Source organism: Zeus faber (assembly GCF_960531495.2).
Source record: "Zeus faber genome assembly, chromosome: 17".
NCBI classification, from domain to species: Eukaryota; Metazoa; Chordata; class Actinopteri; order Zeiformes; family Zeidae; genus Zeus; species Zeus faber.
Window position 1 is genome coordinate 25951758 of NC_137204.1, and position 11336 is coordinate 25963093.

Below are 11336 nucleotides of genomic sequence, written 5' to 3' on the forward strand. Positions count from 1 at the left end.
GATGAAATCGAGAGAACAAAAAATAAAATGTGAGGCGGAAGGGAAGAGCGGGGGGGGGCGGGGGGGGGGCTGAAAGAGATAAGGGGATGAAGTATCCCCTAAATGTGATAATCTCCAATCACCTCTAACATCAATTCTGTCAAGGCCTCGGTTAATAAGCTCACGGCCGATCAAGCGTTATGCCTCCCGCCCCCGCCCCCCCCCCCCCCCCCCCCCTCCGCTCGCTCCCTCTCCCTCTCCCTCCGCCTCACAGTCGCTCTCATCATCATTGTTGTTCTTTTGATTTAATCCCTCTTACTTCAGCTGATTTGAGCAGGAGGAGAACCGGGGCGGGGGTGAGGGTGGTGGGTGGTGGGTGGGGGCGGCGGGGAGGAGGACGGGGGAAAAGCCTATTACCCAAGCTTCCCTGCTCTCGACTATCTAAATGCTAACGATGTGAGGGAGCGGGAGCGAGCGAGGGAGAGAGAGAGAGAGAGAGAGAGAGAGAGAGAGGAGATTGGAAAAACGGAGAGAGAAAAAACGGCGGCGGAAGCGAGTCGTGGGGGGGGGGGGGGCGGGGGTACAGGGAGATATGGAGATTGGGGGGGAGAGGGGAGGAAGAAGGGGGGAGAGGGGAAAAGAGAGGGGCGGGGGCGGCGGCGGCGGCGGCGGCGGCGATCTCACCCCCGCCGTCCCCGGGGTCAGGGCACCTGATCCGGGCTCTTCCTTCCGCTCGAGCTGAGGGCGACAGGCCCCCGCTGCAGGCCGCCCCGCCGGCCCCGCAAGGGCCCCCGCCCGCCCCCCCCGACGCACCGGCGGGGGGGGGGGCGCCCGCTGAGCCCCTGAGCCGCGATCCTCGAATCCGGTGCTTAGTTTCACTCGGGGGCGTCGATTAAAGGCGGCGCGGGGAGGGCAGCGCGTCCGCGGAATTAGGCGCCACAGATTGATTGGCTCCGGTCGGTGTAGTTGGTCGGAAAAGAAGAGTCCGGGGGTCAGAGCCGCGGGTCGCCCGGAGCCGAGAGCCACGTCTGTTTCGATCAGACTCCCGGCGACAGTCCCGTTATGCCGGGGAGGGTTGTTTTTTTTGGGGGGTTTTTTGGAGGGGGGGCGGGGTTTTACTTCGCGTTTTTTTTCTTCCCTTTCCCTTCCTCTCTCTCTCTCTCTCTCTTTCTCGCGATCTGTCTTCGAAACGTTTGTTTTCCCGGTGTACCACACCGTCTCGGTGCCACACCGTCTCGGAACCACACCCTCTCGGAAACCACACCCTCTCGGAACCACACCGTCTCAGAACCACACCGTCTCGGAGCCACACCGTCTCATAGCCACACCGTCTCGGAACCACACCCTCTCGGAAACCACACCCTCTCGGTTCCACACCGTCTCAGAACCACACCGTTTCGGAGCCACACCGTCTCATAGCCACACCGTCTCTGTTCCACACCGACGTCCGACGCTTGCCCCTTTCCGAAAAAGTTCATGTTTGCCTGAGCCTGAAGCAAAATGAAATAATGATCACATTTCCAAAAGGGCGACGGGTGCCAGCGGGGAATACGCGGTTGCGCCCGCGACGACTTTTATAAAAGCCGGCGAGGCTGGCGGCTTAGAGGCCGGTTGGCAGTCGCCCGCAGCCGCGGGGTTGTTGAGACCTCCAAAATGTTGGAACTCTGCACTGTGCGGTTCGCCTTAAGACGGACGCGATGTGCGGAGAGGTCCGCGGGTACAGGCGTCTGAGTTTCCGTTATCTGGTGATCAGCGTTTTTTTTTTACCAGGAAAATCTGTGGAGGTCTGTGGTGGTGGTGGAGGTGTGGTGAAAATAATTCCCTCTTAGCACAATCGAATCAGTGTCGGGCGATGAAACAATAACGATTGTTATCAATAAAAACAATATTATACATCTACATGCCCTGATGACAGCATCCTCTATATAAGCTGCTTATCAACTGGTTTCAAGCTCAATAAACACAGAAAATATTTGAAAGGAATCTATCCCATTTGTCCGGGACGTTGAAATCTCCCGGGACACGTTGACCGGCACCAATTTGTTCAGACGGGAACCCTGACAGGCGTCTGCACCGTCCATCCATGCGTGACCACAAAAATAACCAGGTGGACGGGGATCGCACTGTCCCTGCCCAAAGATTTGGACTATTTTAATCTTTGTAGCGTTCACACCGACAATTTGCGAAAAAATCAAGGTCATATAATGAATTGCACAGACTACAATACACTCTGCGAAAAGAATCCAGAGATGATCCAGGTGGGATGTTTAATGTTGGGGATGTTGTTGGGATGTTGTCCTGAACCAGACCCGGGAAACCTCAATTGAAAAATACCTTTCGTAAAAGAACTGTTGTTTGACAATTTTATTATTTTTTTAACAAATACTCAAAAGGAAGGAAAAAATAAAAACGATTTGGAAGAAAAACCTCAATATGCTACTCTGTTAGTAATTAGAAATCGAGCATTTGACGTCACAAACCCTTTTTCCACGCTATTTGAACACAGGTCTCACAGTGACCCCCCCCCCCCATGACGAACTACAAAGAGTTTTTCAGGGATGGATACTTGAAACTATTTTTAACTTCGCTGCTCTTTTCTAGTTGTTGGGATCCGTCGCTCAGGACCTATTTGTGACGTTGACGGCAGCTCTTCTGCTTTACCACGGTGGTCCGTGCACAGCGCCCCCCGTCTTTCAGGAGGATAACGCCACCGCTTCTTAATTGGTACACGTGACGTAGTTTGATTTCATATTGTGTGTGTGTGTGTGTGTGTGTGCGTGTGCGTGCGTGTTTGTGTGTGTGTGTGTGTGTCTTGCTCCCGCGCATAACGGCTCATTTTCAAGAACCAGCGCTTGACTCGACGGCGGCCGATGGGGTGACGGAGGGCGGGCGAGTGAGTGTTTCCATTTCCTGTCCCTCACTCTCCATCTCCATCTCCCTCTTGCTCTCTTGCCCCCTCTCCCTCTCCCTCCCCCTCTCTCTCTCCCTCTTTATCTCTCTCCCCCTCTCTCTTCCCCTCTCCCCAACTCCCTCTCTCTCCCTCCCTCCCCTCGCTCTCCCTCCCTCCCCTCGCTCTCCCTCTCTCCTGGCCAGCAGCAGCAGCAGGGCATCAAACACATTATATTCCAGCGCTCTGTGCATTTTTCATATACACTCGTTCTTTTTATGTTTTATGTACGCCGGCTCGGAGGAGAACAGCTGTGCGGGCGCCACAGCCTCTGTGTGAGTTTAGAGAGAGAGGGAGGGAGAGAGAGAGAGAGAGAGAGAGAGAAGGAGGGAGACAGAGAGAGAGAGATTTTTTTTGATTTTTAAAACATCTTTATTTCAACATTTCCTCCAGTTTGAGAGAGAGCGAGAGGGAAAATGAGAGAAGGAGGGAGAGAGAGAGAGAGAGAGAGGTAGGGAGGGAGGAAGGGAGAGAGAGAGAGAGAGGGGGAGGGAGAGAGAGAGAGAGAAATTGAGAGAAGGAGGGAGAGAGAGCGAGAGAAAAAATGAGAGAAGGAGGGAGAGAGAGAGAGAGAGAGAGAGGGGGAGGGAGAGAGAGAGAGAGAGAGAGGGGGAGGGAGAGAGAGCGAGAGAGAGAGAAAATGAGAGAAGGAGGGCGAGAGAGAGAGAGAGGAGGTCGGGAGAGAGAGAGAGAGAGAGAGAGAGAGAGAGAGAGAGGTAGGGAGGAGGTAGGAGGGAGGAAGGGAGGGAGAGAGAGAGAGAGAGAGAGGAGGTCGAGAGAGAGAGAGAGAGAGAGAGAGAGAGAGAGAGAGAGAGAGGTAGGGAGGTAGGAGGGAGGAAGGGAGGGAGAGAGAGAGAGAGAGGAGGTCGGGAGAGAGAGAGAGAGAGAGAGAGAGAGAGAGAGAGAGAGAGAGAGAGAGGTAGGGAGGTAGGAGGGAGGAAGGGAGGGAGAGAGAGAGAGAGAGAGAGAGAGAGAGAGAGGGAGAGGGGGAACTCATTTGGGCGTGGGGAGAGAAGTGGAGCGGAATGCCAAAACGCAGGCACCGGTGAGAAAGGGCCGCGACGACGCCCGGGAACAAACAGGAGAGATGGCGAACGACTGCACCCACCCCCTCCCACCCCCACCCACCCCCTCCCACCCGCTGTGCCTGAGCAGAGCTGGGCTGAGTCGGGAGCATTAGCATAAGACACGGAGACAAACACCTCGCGCGTCATTTAAAACAAAAACGAAAAAAAAAGGAGAGTTCCAAAAAATAAAAAATAAATGTAAAAAAGCCCCGAGATGGAAGGATCCACAGGACGTCAGCTGATCTGCACCGTGACCCCGTGACCTCTGTGTCTTCACGCTCAACTTTCTTTTATTTTAGATTTTTTTATGGGGTAAATCAAATCACTGAAGGCTTATCCGTCGCTGGGATAATCTGGTATTATATATAGGGTTATGCATCATCATGGAAATTGTTTTTGTTTTTTATATATATATATATATATTTATTTTATTATTTTATTTTTTTTGTTTCTGGGGTTTCGGGATGAGGCCGGGGCGAGCGAAGATCTAGTGTGATTTTATAATTGATCCCACTTGCTCTCTCTCCCTCCCTACCTCCCTCCCTCCCTCTCTCTCTCTCTCCCTACCTCCCTCTCTCTCTCTCTCTCTCTCTCTCTCCCTACCTCCCTCCCTCTCTCTCTCTCTCTCTCCCTCCCTCCCTCTCTCTCTCTCTCTCTCCCTCAAAAGTCTTCACTCTGCTTGATCCTCACTGTCTTTCTGTAGACACTGTAAAAGTGTTGTTGTATTTTTCGACACTGGAGTCTGTTTGTAAAGAAGATTCAATCTTTTTTTTCCCCCATTGATTCACATTTTATTCGTTTTTTGTGACTCTATTCAAATGTTCAATTGTATTTACTCTATAATCTTAAATAAACAAAGCTAAAAATCCATAGGGAACTTAACATTATTATAAGGGCTTGAGATATTCAATCTCAGCGCGTGATTTAATGTTTAAACGTTTAATGCTGTTGTCGTGATCTAGCTCCTGAATTATAGAAATGTACCAAAAACAACTGAAACACAGACAGTTTCCACTCTTTAAAGCTATTTTGGTTTATTTTTTAAATGTCAGTGTGGAGTTCTTCTGAATTGCGTGAAAAAGGCTTTGTTAACAATTGTAAAGAAAATTACATGAAGAGCCAATACCAACACAGTTTACAATATCCATGTTGTGGTTTTGTATTTTCTCACATGTTATGAATACTTTTTTTCATGTGAATAGCAGAAGGCCCACTTTTATGTGGTTTTTATTTTTCGGCGCTGACATTTGCATATCAGGCATGAAATGATGAGATTTCTTCCGTTTCCACAAATAAAAAGGCCCCGTTTCCCCTTCCCTCTGCAGTGCAGCAGACACCACCTCTGAGCTCCGTGTCAACCACCTTGTTCTACGACTCCACCTCCTCCAGGCTGCTTCTGAACGTCCAAGGCACCTGCTCTCATCATTTTGGGGAGCTGGGTTTGGCTCCATTGATTTGTGTTGTTTTCAACAAGTTGTTGTTTTTCGTTGTTGTCATTTTTTAAAATACGATCGGCTAAGATCAAATGAGATTAGATGTGAGCAGACAAAAATAAGAAAAAAATAAAATCTCTATATATATTTATATATATACAGAGAGAGAGAGAGAGAGAGAGAGAGAGAGAGATAAACAGAAGTTAACAGAGAGCAGGTGTGCTAGTGGGGTGTAATACGCTGGTATAATATCATAAAATAAGAATAAAGGTAAGAAAATAAAATGGTAAGAGTGACATTATACCGATAGGAACAGTAATATTAAAAACAGCATAATAATGATAATAAAAATAATTACAATAATAATAATAATAATAATACAAATAATAATAATAATAATAATAATAATAATGATAATAATAATAATAACAATAATAATAACAATAATAATAATAACAACAACACTTATAATATTAAAAATAATAATAATAATTATTATTATTATTATTTTTTTTTTTAATTATTATTATTATGATTATTATTATGATTATTATTATGATTATTATTATAGCAGTGTTCGTACTACTTTAGTTATAATATTTCATCAGTAATCCTCATCAGTGCTTCAGCACGGCAAAAGTGATAGCCTCCCCTAAAGTCCCAAACAAGTTTTTTCTTTTCCACGTTCATGTTCTATTTCCTTATTCTCATTTCAGCGTTGCAGATATGACAGATATTATACGACACGTCAGACGGACGTCACTCGCCTGCTGCAGATAAACTGGTTTGTTTGGTGCAACGCTGCCACCCGGTGCCGAGCGCGGGGCAACGGCAGCCGAGCCGCCTGCACTAAGTTTGTCCCTCTGCTGCTTCCCGTTGACGGCCCGCCTCACCAGTCGCGACGGACGGTTCGTGTGGCTTTTGTTTTTGTTTCACGTTTGTTTTTCGGTCTCACTGTGGGAAATCTAACGTTTGTTCTCTATGAAGTTCAAACAGTGACGGTCGGTTACTTTTTTTTTTTTTTTTTTTTTCCATCGTCTTGACACCGAGGCCTCAACGTGATGAGGCTTTATTTAAAAAATGGGAAACTTGCGTTGTGACGTTTTCAGTGCTGCAATTCCCGATACATGGGGTCAGTACGATAAGGTTCCCAAGGCCGGCCCAAGCCACAGCTTGGAATCGGTAAATAAGTATTTAAGTCTTCGTTAACAAAACAGCAAATCGAAACCCGTCTGAATCTAACGTGTGTCGTTATTCCGTGTTAAACGCGTTGGTAGCATGAAACTCAACAAGTCATCGTGACTTATGCGTATCAAAGTGTATATCGGTCGCGTTTGGGCTTTTCTGGATTTTTTTTAAAAGATTTCTTTACACATTTATATGGTTTTTTTAATATATATATTTTTTGATGTAGACTCACGGCTCGCCGCTGGAAAGCGCTCCAGAACAGGAAGTGGTGGTGCGTTCACGAAACCCTGAAACCTCGGAAGTGACGCTGCATTCAGTGGATCTCCGGAAAACTGTAATCTGTGTTGTTTTCCGCCGGATTATTATTATTTTTATTTCAAGAGATGTTTGTTGATTCCGGAAATATTTGTATTATTAGTTGTGCTGTGAAATAACGAACAAAGATATTGAGCGTGTTTTCGTGTTCCAGATGCCAAGGAGAAGCGGAAAGTCTAAGACAACAAAGAGGCAGCGGGCAGGACGGCCGCCCTGCGTTCCGTGTGAACGCGGAGATTTGTAATTGGTGTCGGAAGGAGGCGATGCTGCGTTTCACGAGAACTCTGAAAACTGTAGCCCGTAACTAAAACGATTAAACTGGACCCGGTGTATTGATGCCTCGAACGGGCGGCCCCCTGTGGTCGTTTTCAAAAACACACCAAAAGCAACTCGTTGAAAACTGTGAATCATTTATTGTACAAGAGAGGCGTCGCAAACGTTGCCAAAAAAACGTTTCCCTAATTCCTAGTGCGAAGCTGCATCCAAAACTTTATGGGCGTGTTGGCGCCGGCATATCATGAGAGCAATTGATGGTGCAAGAATGTTGAAATTCCTGTGAGCTTTTGTTTCGTTCAATTAGGAAACGGAGGGAAATTAATACATCTACAATAAAAACACACTGTTTTTATTGGTTTCATCTCCGCTGAAATGAGATCTTTCTCCCCGTCTGCTGAGCGGCTGAACTGCCTCCACATATCCCTGCACCCCTGCTTGTTTGTCTATTGAAGACAGTTATGAAAACGCAATAAAGATGCAAAGAAAAAAAGTCATTTTAAAAGGTAAACATGAATCCTTGCGTGTATTTTGGATAGAGCCAATTCAAGACTACAAGATAGATTCAGGTTGAGATGAACGGTAAAGTTTAAGTTAAAATTAAAAGGTTATTGTAAAATTTAGGGAAATAACTTGTGCTGTTCCAAAATACAAATGTTGAGTTAATATAACTTCCGTTCATATATGAATGCATGAATTTATTCATGCATTCATATACTTACAGTAAATTAATAAATTAACCCTATGCCTATCCTCAAGGGATAAGGGGAGGATGGTAGGGAGCAAGTGGGACCACACATAGGATACAACCCATCGAGTGAGAGAGGAGGGAAGGAAGGAAGGAAGGAAACGGTCCCGTCCTGCTGCCTGGTCCCAGCCCCAGCTTGGTCCCAATCCCAACTTGGTACCCAGTCCCAGCTTTGTCCCGGGTCCCAGCTTGGTGCTTAGTCAATGTGCTGTGTCTAATCCAGGATGGGTCCCACAGTCCCTCTACTCAGCCTAATTAAAGGAGGATTACAGGGTGTGGTGGTGGACGAGCCCCGGGCAATTATATTCTGATATATATATATATATATATATATATATACTGTATATATTACATGTGCATTGCTCCCATCCACATCCTTTTTGTTTTATATATTTTTTATTATTATTATTATTATTATATTCTGATTTTTTTAACAGACATTATTTGAAGTCATGTCCAATGCTGAGGTGCTTGGGCGGTAAATCTGGGATATAAAGTATCGCAAGGCTTCCTATCAGTGGTGGAAAAACTACTCAGACCTTTTATTTGAATCAAAACAGAACAAAAGTTAAAAGTACCAAATGGACGTTTCTACTTAACCCTGTTTGTGTTTTTGTTGCTCACCCAATGTTCGCGGGTGTGGTCAACCCACAACTGTATTGGGGTTTTTTTAAACAGTACAGCCAAAACAATGTCTAAAAATACTTAACAGATGTTGGGTGACAAGCAGTATAGACAGCATATATGGTTCATCTTTGCCATTGACCTCAGCTAACCGCATCATCAATAAAAACACGATTCCTTTTTTGGGATGAAATGGGACATTTCACGGAACGAATCAATGGCTTACCCTAAACGCTCTCGATGAGCAGGCGTGTCCCTTGCACGGCTGCCACCGCTATTGATGTGTGTGTGTGTGTGTGTGTGTGTTTTAAACGTGGGTATACCCTCTAAAAATAGGCCCTTGACCTTTCCTCGTGCCAGTAGACGAGTATGCAGGGCCATTGTTTGCCATATGCGGACTGCAGTTGCACGGGGCAAATGATTCCTTAAGGTTTGGAGAGCCCGGCTTGGGGCGGTGCTGGAGTCCTTGGGAGCCCAACGGGCCCCACACTCAAACATTTCATGGTCCTGCTTGCGGGAAAAAAAGTATATTTTATTTATTTATAAAAGTCAAAAAGGTCTATTATATGTATTTATTTAAGTCAAAAAAGTATTTTATTTATTTAAGTCAAAAAAGTGTATTTTATTTATCATCTTGTGGTGCGGGTAAAGGGGTGAAAATTAACGTGTCCACCTGGGCGTCATGTTCCCACTATAGCCCATCGGATTGGAGCTGTCGCCGATAAAAACCCGTGACTATTGCAGTCGTTGCGTCTTTTGTCCCAGGAATGAAACCCGGGTGCAACCTTTCCCACTAATGACAAATGCCAGATGTGAGCGGGTGTAACTGGGTTTTTGGTGCGAGTGGAAAAAGGGTAGAATTTAAAATCAATATTTCGTCTCAACATACCTTTTGCCTCATGACACACGAGGACATTGCAGCAATTTGTTATTCACCTTCCCCATTTAGCGCCTGGTGCATTTTCACCATGCAAACATATTCCAAGTATTGTCAAAAATATTTTTGAAAGCGCTGTACGTATGTGTGTGCGCACGCACAAACGAGCCGCCCGGTAATTACACCGGTTAAACATTACATCGGTTAAACGTATTATGCCCTTTTTTTAATGTGCTCATTTAAGTGAGATACTGACACCATTTGCGCCGAAGCGTGATGTATGGAAGGTCCTTCTCCCGGCGTCGGCGTCCCCTCGTTAGGGACGCCTCACCGGGCGCACCGCCTCCGCCACCGCCGGGACATTTTAAGTACGATTTGGTCATTGAAGAAGGTGATTTCGGTGGCTCTTATGACATACACAATTGTGGTGTGTGGATGGGACGGTTTGGGCAGCCACACCTGACCTGTATCTAGGTGATTGGGTCAGGGTGGCTGTACACCTGTTGCTCATTGGTTGGGCTAACGAGCATCAGGTTAAAACCACCATCCACACACACACACTCAGGAGAGGAGCCCTGTCATGACATGTTCAATCTGCTCCTGGGCTTATTCCATGTAGCCATTGTTAGAAATAATATGGCGCCTCTGGTTGGAAATATACTTTTCTGACCAGTCGCGCACATGTTGCTCCTGTACTTTTCCGTTTGCGTGGATGTTGTTCATGTTGTTCGCCTCTGGTTGGAGTCAGTTCTTTGTGATCCATATGTACTTTTGTGACCACTTGCTTAGATTAGACTATATAAGGATCCAGGGAAGAAGGATCGGGGCTCTGACTTTAAGAACTGAAACTGAGCCTGCACTTTTTCATTCTGCCTGACAGTAAATTTCTCAACAACTCCCAAATTTGTGTTGCGTCTTCTGATTGACGCTCCAACCCATCAACGCACACGCGGAGAACCTCGAAGGTAATTGTTTTACTTGAATTGATTAACAGAAATGTTAGTAATTGATAACAGGGTTAAGAAAGGTTTTCTACAAAGGAACAACTGGGTGATCCTTCGAGGAGAATATATAACTTTCTCCATCGCCTCCTCTCTACAATAAACTGGTGTTAACAACCCCCTGTCGTCTGTGCCTCTGTGCTGGAGGTCCCTGAAAACGTCACTTGGGTGGCGCGTGCTCGGCGAAACGGGCACAACAATATTTTTTATAATATATGTAACACTGATTGAAAATGAAGCTTACCAATCATTTGGTAGATGAGATTGTGCCATTTTTCCCGCCCCACAGTTGATAGTATTGATGATTACTATCAGCTTCCGCTTGCATTTATGTTGGAATTTCTGAACAGCAGCTGTTGGCAAGATGTGAGTTTACCAAGTTTACAGTTTTCCGAGTTCCCATGGAACGCAGCATCACCTCCTGCTGTCTCTCGTCCCGACGCGATGCAAACTTGGAACGCTTTCTTAACTTTTGATTGTCCGGGCGAGAGCACGCACCTTTTGTAAACAAACAACTCTCGCAAACAGATCAGCAGAGACCCCTGAGTGGAGTGACCAATACACACCAGCGGAGTTTAGAGTGCAGCGCGCGCCACGTCCCATGTGAAAGCCCCTTCAGAGTCATTCCCTGCACGTATATACCATATTGGATAATGATGTCACAAAGCTCTCCGCGCCACCACCTCCGGCGCTTCCTTCCAAAATAAATGTTTCTTTTACAAACTCCTCCTACAGATACGGTCCGATGTGGATCAAACTTGGACCGCAACGTGTGTGGACTGCCCCAAATACAACTCTTATCCATTAGTGTCCGTGGGTTCCAAGGTTTCTGAGTGGCAGGCACTTTCGGCGGGAGCATGGCTGGAAGAAGAACCCATAGACAT